Raw genomic sequence first — 15,494 nt, 5'->3', positions numbered from 1 at the left:
CTAATTTCATTAGGAATGATAAATCAATATTAGGCCCTCCTCTAGATCATTGGGTCGCATATAAATATCAAACCGGGTCCAGTTTAGTAATTTGGCCATAACTTCCTCATTATTCATCGGAATTGGGCTTATAATATATCGTTTGAAAGCTCTTTTTGAAACCAACCCAACTACACTATTATTGGACCCTTTCCATGGACCAAACCAAACTGGATTGTCTGTTTTCTTAAAATAGGTTTTTAAAAACAGAGAGAAAGAAAAGAAATAAAAACTAACCGCAACACTAGACCTTCCACACTTTCACTTCATTCGATTATGATTTGACGTGAAAGGTATTCATCACCGGGTTTGGTTTTGGGGAGACACAAATGGGTGTCTACACTCGGGATGATCTTAAGCGAGCCCAGGAAAGGTCTAAGGCTCGTAGGAACGCTCGCATCCAAAAGAAAGCAATCCCAATGGATGAGTATCCTCTTACCCTCAATGGACAATTCATAAGAGAAGAAGAGGACTATCCTTGCTATGAATTTCCCGAACCCTTTGTTGTAAATGGCGTAAGGCAACCGGGGTTCGAAATCTTTATGGATTGCTACTTTCTAGATGAGATCCCAACTCCTATTCTCAAGGAGAAAGCACCCCCATGCTTTAACTTTAATGTCATGGGTTTACTATTTGGGCGAGAAAAAGATGAGCCGAGATATGTAGGGGACAATTCCTCACTAATCCAAACGGTCCTACAAAGAGAAAACTTTGACCCTTCAAAGCTCATCACTCCGGTGGAAGGATTAGTACAAGGATGGCACAAGATGGTCAAGGTGACTACTCCAAGTGGAAAGAAAATCTCTGTAACAACAGGGCAAGGACCAATGTTTGAAGAGTCGTCTGAGTCAGGGTCAGAGTCTTTTCCTGTAGATTCTTCCAAGTCTTTAGCTATAGCACCCCCTATTTCTTCTATTCATAGGATAATTAGTAATCAAGTCCCTGAGGACATTTCCCTTTTCGATGTAATGATTTCAAAGTTCAATAATATGTCTTCTTCTTCTTACTCCTCGAATTTTTCATTAACACAAGATGACGAGAATTGCTTAACTAACAATGAAAATGACAAAGAAATTATTAAAGCAATGGAAACACTTGAAAAGAAAACACCGATAATTAAGAATACTGAGACGGTTGATATCTCAAATGATTCAACCATTAAAAGAGAAGTTAAAATCGGATTAACACTTAATGAACAAGAAAGAACCGATTTAATTAATCTACTTAAAGAATTTATTGATGTATTTGCTTGGTCATATGAAGATATGTCAGGCATTAATGGAGAAATAGCTTAACACACTATACCACTAATTTTAGGAATGAAACCTGTAAAACAGAAGTTACGTCGAATGAAACCCGACGTAGCTCTTAAAATAAAAGAAGAAGTTCAAAAACAAATAACTGCAGGGTTTATCAGGGTATCCAAATACCCCGAATGGGTAGCCAACGTGGTCCTAGTTCCAAAGAAGGACAGAAGGGTAAGAATGTGTGTCGACTATGGAGACTTAAATAAGGCTAGTCCAAAGGACGACTTCCCTTTACCACACATCGATATTTTGGTAGATAATACAGCGAATCATTCACTCCTCTCAGTTATGGATGGATACGTGGGATACAATCAAATTCTCATGGCAGAAGAAGACATGGAGAAAACAACATTCATAACACCATGGGGTACTTACTGTTACACGGTAATGCCATTCACGTTGAAAAACGCAGGTGCTACTTACCAACAAGCAACGACTGCCCTACTCCATGACATGATGCACAAGGAGGTTGAAGTATATGTGGACGACATGATTGTGAAATCAAAAGATCGCCCGGGACATCAAGTAGCCTTAAGAAAATTCTTCGAAAGGCTAAGAAAATACAACATGAGGTTGAATCCATCAAAGTGTGCTTCTGGAGTCACCTCAGGAAAGCTCTTGGGGTATGTCATAATCTCTAGAGGAATAGATATAGACCCAACCAAGATCAAGGCGATCATATTAATGCCACCGCCCAAAATCGAGAAACAAATTCGAGGGTTTATTGGTCGGTTGCAATATATAAGTAGGTTCATATCGAAACTAACAACGATATGCGAACCAATATTCAAGAAGCTCAAAAAGAATATGACAGTAATATGGGACGATGAATGTCAAAAAGCCTTTGAAAAGATCAAAGCCTATCTCGCAAATCCTTTTGTATTAGCACCAGCACTTCCAGGGATACCTCTTAGGTTATACTTAACAGTCACCAAGGAGACAATGGGGGCTATGCTCGCACAAGAATTAGATTGTAAAGAAAATGCAATAAACTATCTAAGGAAAAAGATGCTTGAGTATGAAGTACGCTACATACCGCTTGAGAAATTATGCCTCGTATTGGCGTGGGCCACAACCAAGCAGAGACATTACATGCTCGTGCATACAGTCTTTGTAGTTTCTCGAATGGATCCACTAAAGTATCTATTCAAAAAGTTTACACTCAATGGGCGCATATCAAGGTGGATAGTCAATTTAGCCAAGTTCGATGTAAGATTCATGCCTCAAAAGGCAATCAAAGGATCTGTGGTCTCGGATTTCCTAGCAGATTTTCCAATAGAAGATTCGACTCTGATACATAACAATGAATTTCTAGACGAAGACTTGATGGTCACAGAAGATGATACTTGGACTTTATACTTCGATGGAGCCTCAAACCAAAAGGGATGTATCGTTGGAGTATTATTAGTATCACCTAAAGAAGAGCACGTTCCAATCTCCATAAAGCTAGATATCGACGTTACCAACAACGCTGCTGAATACGAAGCATGCGTGGTAGGCCTTGAAGCAGCTTTGGCATTGGGAGTAAAGAAATTACAAATATTCGGAGACTCTTCGTTGATCATCAACCAGATTTCTAAAAGATGGAAAGTAAGGAATGAAAGTCTAGCCCCTTACCAAACTTATCTGGAAACCCTCACCAATCAGTTAGAAAAGGTAGAATACACCTATCTACCTAGAGAAGAAAACCAATTTGTTGATGCTTTTGCAAGACTAGCCTCAATGGTTAGGATTCCTACGAAAATCGAGCAAATTCCTCTAACCATAGAGAAAAGGCATAAACAGGCTTATATTCAAGCCATAGAAGATGATGAAGTAATCCAAGATGAAGAAGAAGAAGAAGAAGAAGAACCGTGGTATACGCATATACTTAATTACATCACCAAAGGAGAATATCCTCCTCATGCTGACAAAAGAGCAAAACGAGCATCAAGACTCTTGGCTTCCCAATACGTACTCATAGACAACGAGTTACATAAAAGGGTACCTAAGGGTCAAGCTCTCTTGTGTGTAGGGAAAATGGATGCCCAAAGAGCTATGAGGATAGTCCACAAAGGCATTTGTGGAACCCATGTTAAAGGTAAAATGCTAGTCCAAAAGATAATGCGAGAAGGGTACTATTGGACTACCATGAATAGGGATTGTCATCAATATGTAAAAAGATGCCCTAAATGCCAAATTTATGCCAATTTACAACATGTTCCTCCATCTCTACTTTATACCTACACCTCACCATGGCCATTCTCTACATGGGGAATTGATATTATTAGTAAAATTACCCCTCCTGGGACAGGAGGTCACGAATACATTCTAGTAGCAATTGATTACTTCACAAAGTGGGTTGAAGCACAATCATATGCTAACTCGCTGCAAAACATGTAGCACTCTTTATCGAAAGAAATATCATTTGTCGATACGGAGTCCCACATGAGATGATAAGTGACAATGGAACTCACTTTCAAGCTGAGTGTGAAGAATTGTTAGAAAAATATGGCATTCAACACCATCATTCTACCCCCTATATACCTCAAGAAAATAGAGCAATTGCGGCAGCTAATAAAAATCTAAAGACTATCATCGAGAAAATGACATAAAATTACAAGGATTGTCCTGACGAACTCCATTTCCCACTTTGGGGTTATCGCACATCAACAGGAAATACACCATTCTCCTTAGTTTATGGAATTGATGTCATACAACCTGTAAAGCTAGAGATACCATCTCTACGCATTGCATTAGAAAGTAAACTCGATGAAGTCGATTGGACTAGAGCAAGGTATGAAGAGTTAATTCTACTTGATGATAAGCGACTAGAAGCTCTACATCATACCCAATGTTATCAAACCCGTATGGCTAGACATTTTAATAAGAAGGCCAAGACAAGAAACATCAAAGTAGGAGACTTGGTGTTAAAAGCATTAAGGGAAAATGTTTTGAATCCAAGAGGCAAATTTAGGACTAATTGGTCTGGACCTTATATTGTCAAACAATCTTATCTGGAGGTGCAGCAAAACTAACTGACATGGATGGCAATGAGTTCTCAAATATGACGAACCTTGACCAACCTAAGAAGTACTACTGTAGACACCCAAATGTGTCTCCCCAAAACCAAACCCAGGGATGAATACCTTTCATGTCATTTTATTATCGAACAAAGCGAAAGTGTGAAAAGTCTAGTGATGAGGATGTTTTTATTAAAATATCTCTTCTTTCTGTTTTTGAAAATATTTCTTTTCTTACCTTATTTATGAAAAAAGTGCATTCCAGTTTAGTTTGGTCCATGATAAGGGTCCAATAATGGTGTATTTGGATGGGACTTGAAAAGGCCTTTCCAACGATATATTATAAGCCCCATTTCGATGAATAATGAGGAAGTTATGGCCAAAATACTAAACTGGGCCCGGTTTGGTTTTTACCTACGACCCAATGATCTAGAGGAGGGCCTATTATTAATTATCATTCCTAAAGCTATTAGGATTGATTATAGTATTCTAGAATATTCTAGAAGTTTCTTTTAAATCCTAATGGAGTTAGGATTGATAATTATGTTTTAAAGAGTTTGAAATTGAATAAAACTACTCCTTTTTAGAATCCTTGTTTTGTACGAAGTGGAATATATTTATATTTTATTTTTGTGCCTCATAATCTTTATCCAAATTTTATATGGTTGGATAGATATTGAAATTAATTCCGAGCTATAACAAAAAAGATATGAATAAGATACAAAACTCTATCCAAAACTAACACCCTTCCACTATTTCGTCCATATCTTTTTATCTACAAAAGATTTTAATCTGATTTTAGATGGGTTGGAAAGTAGACTTCAAGATCTTTCCAACGACATATTATATGTCTTATTTGGACTTTCAGATCAAAAGATATGATGAAAACAAAAACGCATGAAACTGATTATTAGCGCCCGACGACAAGCATTAGCGCCTAGTGCTAACCTTCAGCGCCTGGCGCTAATGACCAGCGTCAAGCGCTAATCGAGTTTTATTCTCGTTGAAACTCTGATTCGTTTTTTTATCCATCCAACTGATTTTCTCTATAAATAGCCTCTTAAAATTCTGTTTCCAATCATCAATTTCCATCAATTCTTATTCTCTCTAATTCTCTTCTCTCTCTAAGCTAAATCTTATTCTCTCCCTCTTTCTAATTCTTATTCCTAATATTATGTTAGTATCATACATGTTAGGTCTAAATATTTTATCTTTGATGTTTAGTGACATGCTAGGGTTTGTTATTAATCTTATTAGTATCATGCCTAGGATCTTGCTATTATTATGCTTTAACATGATTATTTTTATAATTATTATAATAATTATGATTTTTATGATTATTATTATTATCATGATTATTATTATGTTGCTTGATTTATATTATTGTTATTGCTTAATCACGCCTTTTATGCATGTTTAAAGGGAATTTGTACTTGTAATCACGCTTAATAAGATAATTAATAATCTTGTTTAGGGTTAATTTGATTATAATTCAAGTGATCGCCAATAATAGTTTTATTTGTGCATTAATATTCAACCAACATAGATAAACAGGTTTAGTTTGATCCTATTGATTGCATGTTAGTCAGAAAGCGCACATGAATACGATTAGAATAAAGTAGAGGCCTATTATTAGGGCAGGTTTAATTTATTTTAGGTTGGATTTGTACCTTCATCCCCGAACTACCAATCATGGTTCCAGACCTATTGGAGTTGACGATCTCCTGGATCGTTTAGGGGTGTAACCTTCACCCTATGAACGGTTTACAAGTTCCTAAAACTTGTTGGCGACTCTTTTGCTCTATATTCTTTCCCTTTGGACGCCACCGTACTTTAGTGTATGATCACAGTGGGGTTCAAGCTAGGGATAATGCTTGAAATATTCCCTATAGTTTTTGGCGACTCCACTGGGGAGGATTTTTGTTTTAATTCCTGAAATTTATTTCGGCAATGATTTAGAATGAGTGGATGAGACTCGAAAAGTTCTAAGTGTCTCATGTGCGTAATTTTGATTAACATTATTGTCATATGCATAAAAAAGATCTCATTGGAAAGACCATCCGTAATGAGTTAAAACATAGGATTTTTACATGTAGAAAATTTGAGGAATATCTTTTACAACGAGCACCGAAATAATGCTGCGCGAAACTAGAAAATTTTATCGAGCACAGAAAGCTGCTGAGGCATGTAGGAACTAGCATCAAGGAACAAAGTCTAGCGCCAATTATTTGACGTTAGCACCAGGCAACAACTTCTTTCGCCAGGCGCTAAAGCCAAATTGTGGCGCTGGCCTCTGTTTGCTAACGCCAAGTTCTTCCAATACCGAGTCAGAAATATGCGTTCTAATTTTGACCAGTTTTTAGCACTGTTTGCTCGATTCTACTTCCTGATTGAGTTTTTCTCACTTTTCAGAAACCCATATGTGTTCTACATATGGGAATAACCCTCTGGGAATTGATGTTCCATCTACCTAATTGAGCGCTCTGAGTAACAAAGGGTACATCCGAGAATGTTGAATTCACCAAACCATGGAAGCGAGTTTTTCTTAACTCACGGTGTCCCATCTACTCGCGCTAACCCTTCACGGTTAGGCTTCCGCGCGGTGCATCCGGACAATTAACCATGGACCCTCTTTGACTAACCCATATCCTGAACTTTAGAGAACTAGAGCCATGGTTAGGTTGCAAACTCATTGCATCATGTTGTGCCTACTTGACTAATTGTGCATTATTTGTTGTGCAAACTCTATGTGTTTTTTCCTAACCGTTTGTTTGACTTGTATTAAGACTAAACAAACTGATTAATGACTAAAAGAAATTTTCCTGATTAATTAATTAATTAATATGAGCTAATAAATATGTCTAAAATCGAGTCATAATTCTTGTGAGTCAACCCGGATTTTTATTCTCGTATACTACATAAGCATCAACTTGTTTCGGTCATAACCGGAGTTCTAGAAATAACTTCGAGTCGTACAATCTATGGATCTGTAGCCCCAAGTTTTATCTTTAGTTTGGCGTTGGTTTCATCCCAATCAGAGTCATAGATCAAAAGTTATGACTAAAATACCACAGCCTGTCCAGTTTAATGCATATACGCAAGGTCTTAACTTAGTCTTTGTTCGAGTCTAGTCACATAGTCTAGCCACATGGTCATGACACAAGTCTTAATATGTCACTTGCACTCACAATAAAGCACCCACTACTATGTATATACACAATAAAGCACTCACAAAGGACTAGTCATGCCCATAGGACCTATCAAGGATCCAGTTCCAAGAGCTAGAACACCTAAGTGGGATCCTAATAAATATTGCAAATATCACCAAGGAAAGGATCACAACACTGAGGAGTGTTGGAAACTCAAAGAAGCTATTCAAGATCTGATTGATGACAATAAAACTTCCGAGGTTCTAGCCATCACAGAAAATCAAACATCCTTCGATCCTTCACTCCTTATCACACCTGTAGGTGAGCCCGTGATCGAGACAACTTATATAACCTCTCTTGATAAAGTGGCCATGATTAAGGAGGGTGAAAGTCTTTTCTTAGATAATACCAGGGAAGACTCGTCAAGTCTAAAAGAAGACGTTCAAAAACTGCAAGATGTCATTGCCATGCTCTTAAATGTGGTAAAAGGACTAGCAAATCAGATGATGGTTGTCGTAAAAATTCTCATCAAGGATTTAATGAATAACTCAATGCTCCTAAGCCACGGGCGAAACGGACCATTGAAGAATACACGCCAATAGGAATGGCTTACAATGAAGCTTTTGACTATCTTCACGATCAAGGTCTCATTCGCCCCATTGGTCCCAGTCAAGACCCTCCACCTGAAAAACGGTTTCCCAATTGGGACCCAAAATCTTATTGCCGATACCATAGAGGTCGTGGTCACACCACCGAAGTATGTCTCGCCCTCAAAGATCGTGTTCAAGACCTCATTGATTCAAATCTCCTTCATGTTCCTCCGCGCGACAAGAAGGCCAAGATTAGTAACGATAACAACAATGGTTGTAAAGGAAAGAAGAATAATTATCCTTCTTCTTCCGAAAACACCTACTCTAGTAACAAGGTTGGTACTTTTGACCTTAATGAAATCTTAGCCATGGATAATCGAGGATTTAGAAAGCAACTAAGAAAGGATTTCACCCCTATTGGAATTAGCTACGATAATGCTTTCGATCGACTCCATGCAAAGGAACTCATTACTCCTATTGGACCCATTCAAGATTCCCCCCTTGAGAAGAGATTGCCTAGTTGGAACCCAAATGTACGCTGCAAGTACCATCAAGGTAGGGGTCAAACTACTGAGAGCTGTTGGAAGCTAAAGGAAGAAATCCAATATTTCATCGACAATAACGGGCTTCCAATACCTCCAGTCGGCAAGAACACCAAGTGATGATAAGCCAAGGGACAAGAGGCAAGCTTCAATGACAAGATTTCATGATATTTTTTCGATTTTTTATTTATTTATTTTTTCCTTTCCCCAATAAGTCTAGCATAGGCACCTTTCTTCCATTAGATTAATTTTGTAGGATCATTATTTCTTTTCCTTTAATAAAATGAGAATTTTATTTCCTTACATATGATCATCGCATTGCATTATAAAAAAAATAAAAAATTAAATCCATGTCAAACTAAGCACAAGGTATACCAATGATTTGAGGCACCCCTTGTAGCCACATCATATCACCTTTCACCCTTCAAATATGCAATCCTTTGTTACCAAACCACTTTGAGCCTCGTCTAACGATAGACCCTTCATTTTTCAACCCATATCTACCTAACTTTGGGATGGGATTGTGTGCAACTTATGCAATTTTCAAAAAAAGCTTGAGTGACTTCAAAAGATTAAAATAGCAAAAATAATAATAATAATAATAATAATAATAATAATAATAATAATAATAATAATAATAATAATAATAATAATAATAATAATAATAATAATAATAAAAGTGTACAAAAGGGCAAGTGTTCCAATGTCTTTGACATGAACATGTCTTCGATATGAACACGTCTCAGATTGCGTCTCTTATCGAGTGCTCGGTACCGTGCCTGAGAAACATGAATACCAAGTGAGTGATAGACCGCAAGATCGGGACTTCCCACACTTATAAAAATAATAAAAAAATGCAAAAGCAAAAAAAGAAGAGAACAAAATAAATAAAGCAAAAAAAAAAAAAAAAAAAAAAAAAGGAGAGAGCTAAACCTCAAGCATGAAAATACAAATATTCCAAAAGCAAAGTTGCACACCTTGGGGGCTTATCTAGGGTCTTGAGCCTTTTATCCCCTTCTACTTCAACCTTTAGCCTAACCACGTTGCAACCCTTAAGAAGACCTTTTTGAGGTATACACACACTTGTGCGAGGTTCGGCTAGAGCTACGTTCAGCCTGTAGGCAACATCACATCGAGGTGCGGCCGTAATAAAAATGCATTCATATTTACACTCATAATTGATCATATCAAGGGGTCTCCTATGCTCATCCCTTTTCACTTAGAGCTAGACTTGGAGGCTTGATTCCTACATCATTAGCTTACCTAGCCTAAAGAGTCACCATCATTTGACTCTTCTTGTTATAATATTTTCCCACACACTTAGCCCTTGCGGCCTAACTTTAGTATCACTTTCACACACCGCACAGATACATGACCAAATATACTTCCCTTAGGAACCCTTTGTCATGAAATCTTAACATAACGCTGAAGCATGCCTTGTCATGTCAAAATCACTCATCAATCATAATCATCATTGCATCGAAGTATGAAGTGCTTAGCCTCCGCGCCTAAGTTACCTAAATACTTTCATTATCGAGTCAACTAGGATAGTCTAAGATGTTACAGTCCTTGTACTGTGAGAGACAACATTTAACTAAGCTCATTCAACATGCATCTTCACAAAACTTCACTTCGATTCTTTTTCGCGTCTTTCTTTTTCAGGAGAAAGTCGGTACCCTCCACAAAAAAAATGATAGAAAATTTTTGCTTTTTTTGCATTTTTGAGTCCCACGATCACATTACGATGCACACATGAGTCATGTACACATTGAGTCATGTCGTGTTATCACATTGAGTCAACACTATGCACACACGAGTCACATGAAGCGAGTCATAGTGAGTCAAGTTTATACCTTGAGTCATGTCAAGTCAATGAGTCAAGCAACACTAAGTCTTAGGTCAACCCTAAAGAAAGAAATTAGCAAAGTCTTATAGTCAAAAATAAATACAGGTGCATCCCAGCGGCAGCAAGAGCAGAATAGGGAAGACCCGACTCCAGCGCCAGACGACAACATCTAGCGTCTGGCAACAGATTTTAGCGCCTGGCGCTAGATCCCAGCGTCTGGCGACAGAGCCAAATCGCGGCGCTAGAGGCATTGCAGTGGCGACAGAACGCTCAGCCACTCAGAGCAGTTATTTCAACTTATTTCAGCAATTTCGGGTTCCTTGGTACACCAGTTAGCCCTATAAGCAATTTGACATGATTAAGTAGTCGGCTTGATTACAATCGCAATAAGTGATCGACCTGACGAAAGATCGTCTCACTTAGCTTAAAGCGCCTAAGCATTGGCTCATCGCAAGACACCGACATACTGGTCCATAAACAGCAGAGGCACCGACATACGGGTTCATAAACAGCAGAGGAACCGACATACTAGTTCATAAACAACAGAGTCACCGACTTAGTGGTTCACAAGCAGCAAAAGTGCCGACATACTGGCATAGCGGGAGAAAAGTTCAAGCGAGCTTTAAAGATCGACAAGCGTTGGTCTTCAGAAGTTTTCTTCGGAATATTATCACAACAAACATTCATATCATCAAAGCTCTTTTGTTCAGAGACGCGTGGACATTTCTTTCAAGCTCTTTTGTTCAGAGACGCATGGACATTGCTTTCAAGCTCTTTTGTTCAGAGACACGTGGACATTTCTTTCAAGCTCTTATGTTCAGAGACGCGTGGACATTTATTTCAAGCTCTTTTGTTCAGAGACGCTTGAACATGTATTTCAAGCTCTCCTGCTCAGAGACGCGTGGGCATCCTATTAAAGCTCTTTTGTTCAAAGACGAGTGAACAATCCTAAAAAGAAGCTCTTTTGTTCAGAGACGCGTGGACATTTCTTCCAAAAAAGCTCTATTGTTTAGAGGCGAGTGAACATCAAAACGGCAAGATGGTGTTCCCTAGATTATGGAAAGTTGTCGCAACAGCAATGCAGCAACAAATCGGTTACTTTCAGAGACGTGTGCTCGACGGTGCAAGATACGCGTTTCTTAACTCGCTTATCTATTTAACTAACGCTAGTTTGCAGGTATCGGTGTTACAAGAATGGTTTAGGATCGCATAACGTTTTGAATCATTCTCCGTCCCTATTGATACTTTGACTTTTGTTTTCGAAACTTGCGTTTCTCCAAACTCAGTCAAAGTGGGGGCTTCTGTAGACACCCAAATGTGTCTCCCCAAAACCAAACCCAGTGATGAATACCTTTCATGTCATTTGATTATCGAACAAAGCGAAAGTGTGAAAATTCTAGTGATGAGGATGTTTTTATTAAAATATCTCTTCTTTCTTTTTTGAAAATATTTCTTTTCTTACCTTATTTATAAAAAACGTGCATTCCAGTTTAGTTTGGTCCATGATAAGGGTCAAATAATGGTGTAGTTGGATGGGGTTTGAAAAGACCTTTCGAACGATATATTATAAGCCCAATTTCGATGAATAATGAGGAAATTATGGCCAAAATACTAAACTGGGTTCGGTTCGATTTTTACCTACGGCCCAATGATCTAGAGGAGGGCCTATTATTAATTATCATTCCTAAAGCTATTAGGATTGATTATAGTATTCTAGAATATTCTATAAGGTTCTTTTAAATCCTAATGGAGTGAGGATTGATAATTATGTTTTAAAGAGTTTGAAATTGAATAAAACTACTCCTTTTTAGAATCCTTGTTTTGTACGAAGTGGAATATATTCATACTTTATTTTCGCGCCTCATAATATTTATCAAAATTTTATATGGTTGGATAGATATTGAATTTATCTTTCCAATGATATATTATAATAGCTATAACAAAAAAGATATGAATAAGATACAAAACTCTATCAAAAACTGACACCCTTCCACTATTTCGGACATATCTTTTATATACAAAATATTTTAATCTGGTTCTAAATGGGTTGGAAAGTAGAATTCAAGAGCTTTCCAATGACATGTTATTTGTCTTATTTGGACTTATGGATCAAAAGATATGATAAAAACAAAAACGCGTAAAACTAATTATTAGCGCCTGACGACAAGCATTAGCGCCTGGCGCTAACCTTCAGCGCCTTGGCGCTAATGACCAGCGTTTGGCGCTAATCGAGTTTTATTCTCGTCGAAACTCTGATTCGTTTTTTTATCCATCCAACTGATTTTCTCTATAAATAGCCTCTTAAAATTCTGTTTCCAATCATTAATTTCCATCAATTCTTATTCTCTCTAATTCTCTTCTCTCTCTAAGATAAAGCTTATTCTCTCCCTCTTTCTAAGCCTACCCTTTTACAAACACAATTCCTCATACATTAGCAGTAGACACACATAGCCAAGTTTGAAGTTGCCTTCGCCCTAGACGTGAAAGGTTTTATATTTCTGAGGGTTTGGTCCCAAATCTTTATTTCAATTATTTTAATTTAATTTTTTGATTTATTATTTTCCTTGAAGTTACTAACGCGTGTATTTTGTTATTAGAAAGAGGTGCAAGGCATCCAAGTAAGTGCTTTAATTGATTTATTGATATTATGATATAGAAATCATGTCTAGGTTATTATTATGATTCCTAGAATCATGTTTAGGATGTTCTTAGTATGATGTTAGGATGCTTTCTTTAGTATGATATTTAGGGTGATTTGCTTATATCAATTGTGATTTCTGTGATGCTTCCTATTGTCTTTCCTAATATTCATGTTAGTATCATGTTAGGGCTAAATATTTGATCTTTGATGTTTAGTGACATGCTAGGGTTTGTTATTAATCTTATTAGTATCATGCCTAGGATCTTACTTTTGTTATGCTTTAACATGATTATTTTTATAATTATTATAATAATTATGATTTTTATGATTATTATTATTATCATGATTATTATTATGTTGCTTGATTTATATTATTGTTATTGCTTGATCACGTCTTTTATGCATGTTTAAAGGGAATTTGTACTTGTAATCACGCTTAATAAGATAATTAATAATCTTGTTTAGGGTTAATTTGATTATAATTCAAGTGATCGTTAATAATAGTTTTATTTGTGCATTAATATTCAACCAACATAGATAGACAGGTTTAGGGTAATCCTATTGGTTGCATGTTAGTTAGAAAGCGCACATGAATACGATCAGAATAAAGTAGAGGCCTATTATTAGGCTAGGTTCAATCTCTTTTAGCTTAGGTTGGATTTGTACCTTCATCCCCAAACTACCAGTCATGGTTCCAGACCTATTGGAGTTGACGATCTCCTGGATCTTTAAGGGGTATAACCTTCACCCTGTGAACGATTTTACAAGTTCCTAAAACTTGTTGGCGACTCTTTTGCTCTATCTTCTTTCCCTTTGGACGCCACCGTACTTTAGTGTATGATCACAGCGGGGTTCAAGCTAGGGATAATGCTTGGAATATTCCCTACAACTACCCATAATTACTTGAGTGGGATACTCAAGAGAGCTACATTTGGCCTGATTCCTTAGGAAAGGTTACGTAGGCAACCCTTTATAGGGTGCGGCCACTTTAATTTTCGCAAACCTCGCTCCCAGAAATAAAAAGAAATTTGACAGAATAGTAGTGCCACAAAATGAAGTCTGTCGTCGGCCGACAAACTGCAGCGCAAAGCGACAACGCCTGTCGCTGGCCGACAGACGGCAACGTCAGGCGACAACCGCAAAATGGCGGCGCCGCTCTTCTAGGAGTATCTTGGCAAATTTCGGTGTTTTTCGGAAAATTTTCGACTTCCGTACTCAAAAAAATTTCCGGAAAATAAAATTTTCTGTTTTCATTGCTTTAATAAATTAAATTTAAAGAAGTTGATTTCATTAAAAAGATGAAATTTCATTAATAAAATAAAATAAAAATTACATTATTGATGGAATTTAAAAGAAAGCTTAATAAAACAAATTAACTTTAAATTTAAAACTAAGTCTAATAAATTGGAAGTTAAGCAATGCTTTAATCTTTCTTTTCTTTCTTTGCTCTTTTCCAATTTTTATCTGAATCCTCTTCATCATCCATGACTTTAGCTAGTAGGCATCCTTTAGAAGACCTACATTCAATTTTAGAGTAAATGATTTCTCCCTTAACTAGGACTCCATGTTTCTTTTCTATCCAAACCATCTTTTCTGAAGTGTCAGCTTTTCTTTTCCCTTTATCCTTTGTAGAGTCTTTCTTCTTAGGCATCACAGGTGTTTTGAATTCAATCTTTTCACCCAAGCGTTTCTTAACAGGAATCATTTTGTCACCTAGACGATTCTTCACATTGGTTTTACTCTGATTTTTCTACATGTCCTTTGAAGGCTTCTTAAGAAGCCATCTCTTTACATCATTGGGAAAAGAAGGAGGAACCTCTTGGGTAATCACTTCCCATAAAGGTCTAGCGCTCCAATATGCGTCAAATTTCTCTACTTCTTGTGAAACAGGGAATTCATAGGGATGACGAAGATCCCCAGAAGGAATTGTTTGAAGTAGGCCGTACTGTCATTTTACCGTGCAGGGATAATAAAAAGTCATCTTGGTTAAGCTTGGAAGACGGCAGAAAGGTTGCTTGTTGACACCAACCATCTTTTCTATTTTCCACCAAGGGATGACCCACTTGATAGCAAAGTTGCAAAACGCAAAGACTTTATTCCACTCATGGCGCCCTATCTTAGAGAAGCGTTTCTTTCGCCAAACAAAGCAATTTGGAGTATATTTTTCAATATTGTCAGGAGGACTAATTAGTTCTAGTCTCTCCATTAGCCATATCTGCAAAAAAATTAATATTACTATACAAATATATGTTTTTGATTTCTGTAATTAAAAATATTATTTTTCTACCTGTAATAAAATTGGGGAACCCCGAAAAGGTGCTTTTGGATTTCTCTTCAATTCATCAAGACTAAGCATAGTCTCTCCAACAATTAATGGC

Source organism: Chenopodium album, chromosome 3, assembly GCF_948465745.1.
Source record: "Chenopodium album chromosome 3, dcCheAlbu1.1, whole genome shotgun sequence".
Classification (NCBI taxonomy): Eukaryota; Viridiplantae; Streptophyta; class Magnoliopsida; order Caryophyllales; family Amaranthaceae; genus Chenopodium; species Chenopodium album.
This window is presented reverse-complemented; position numbering follows the sequence as displayed.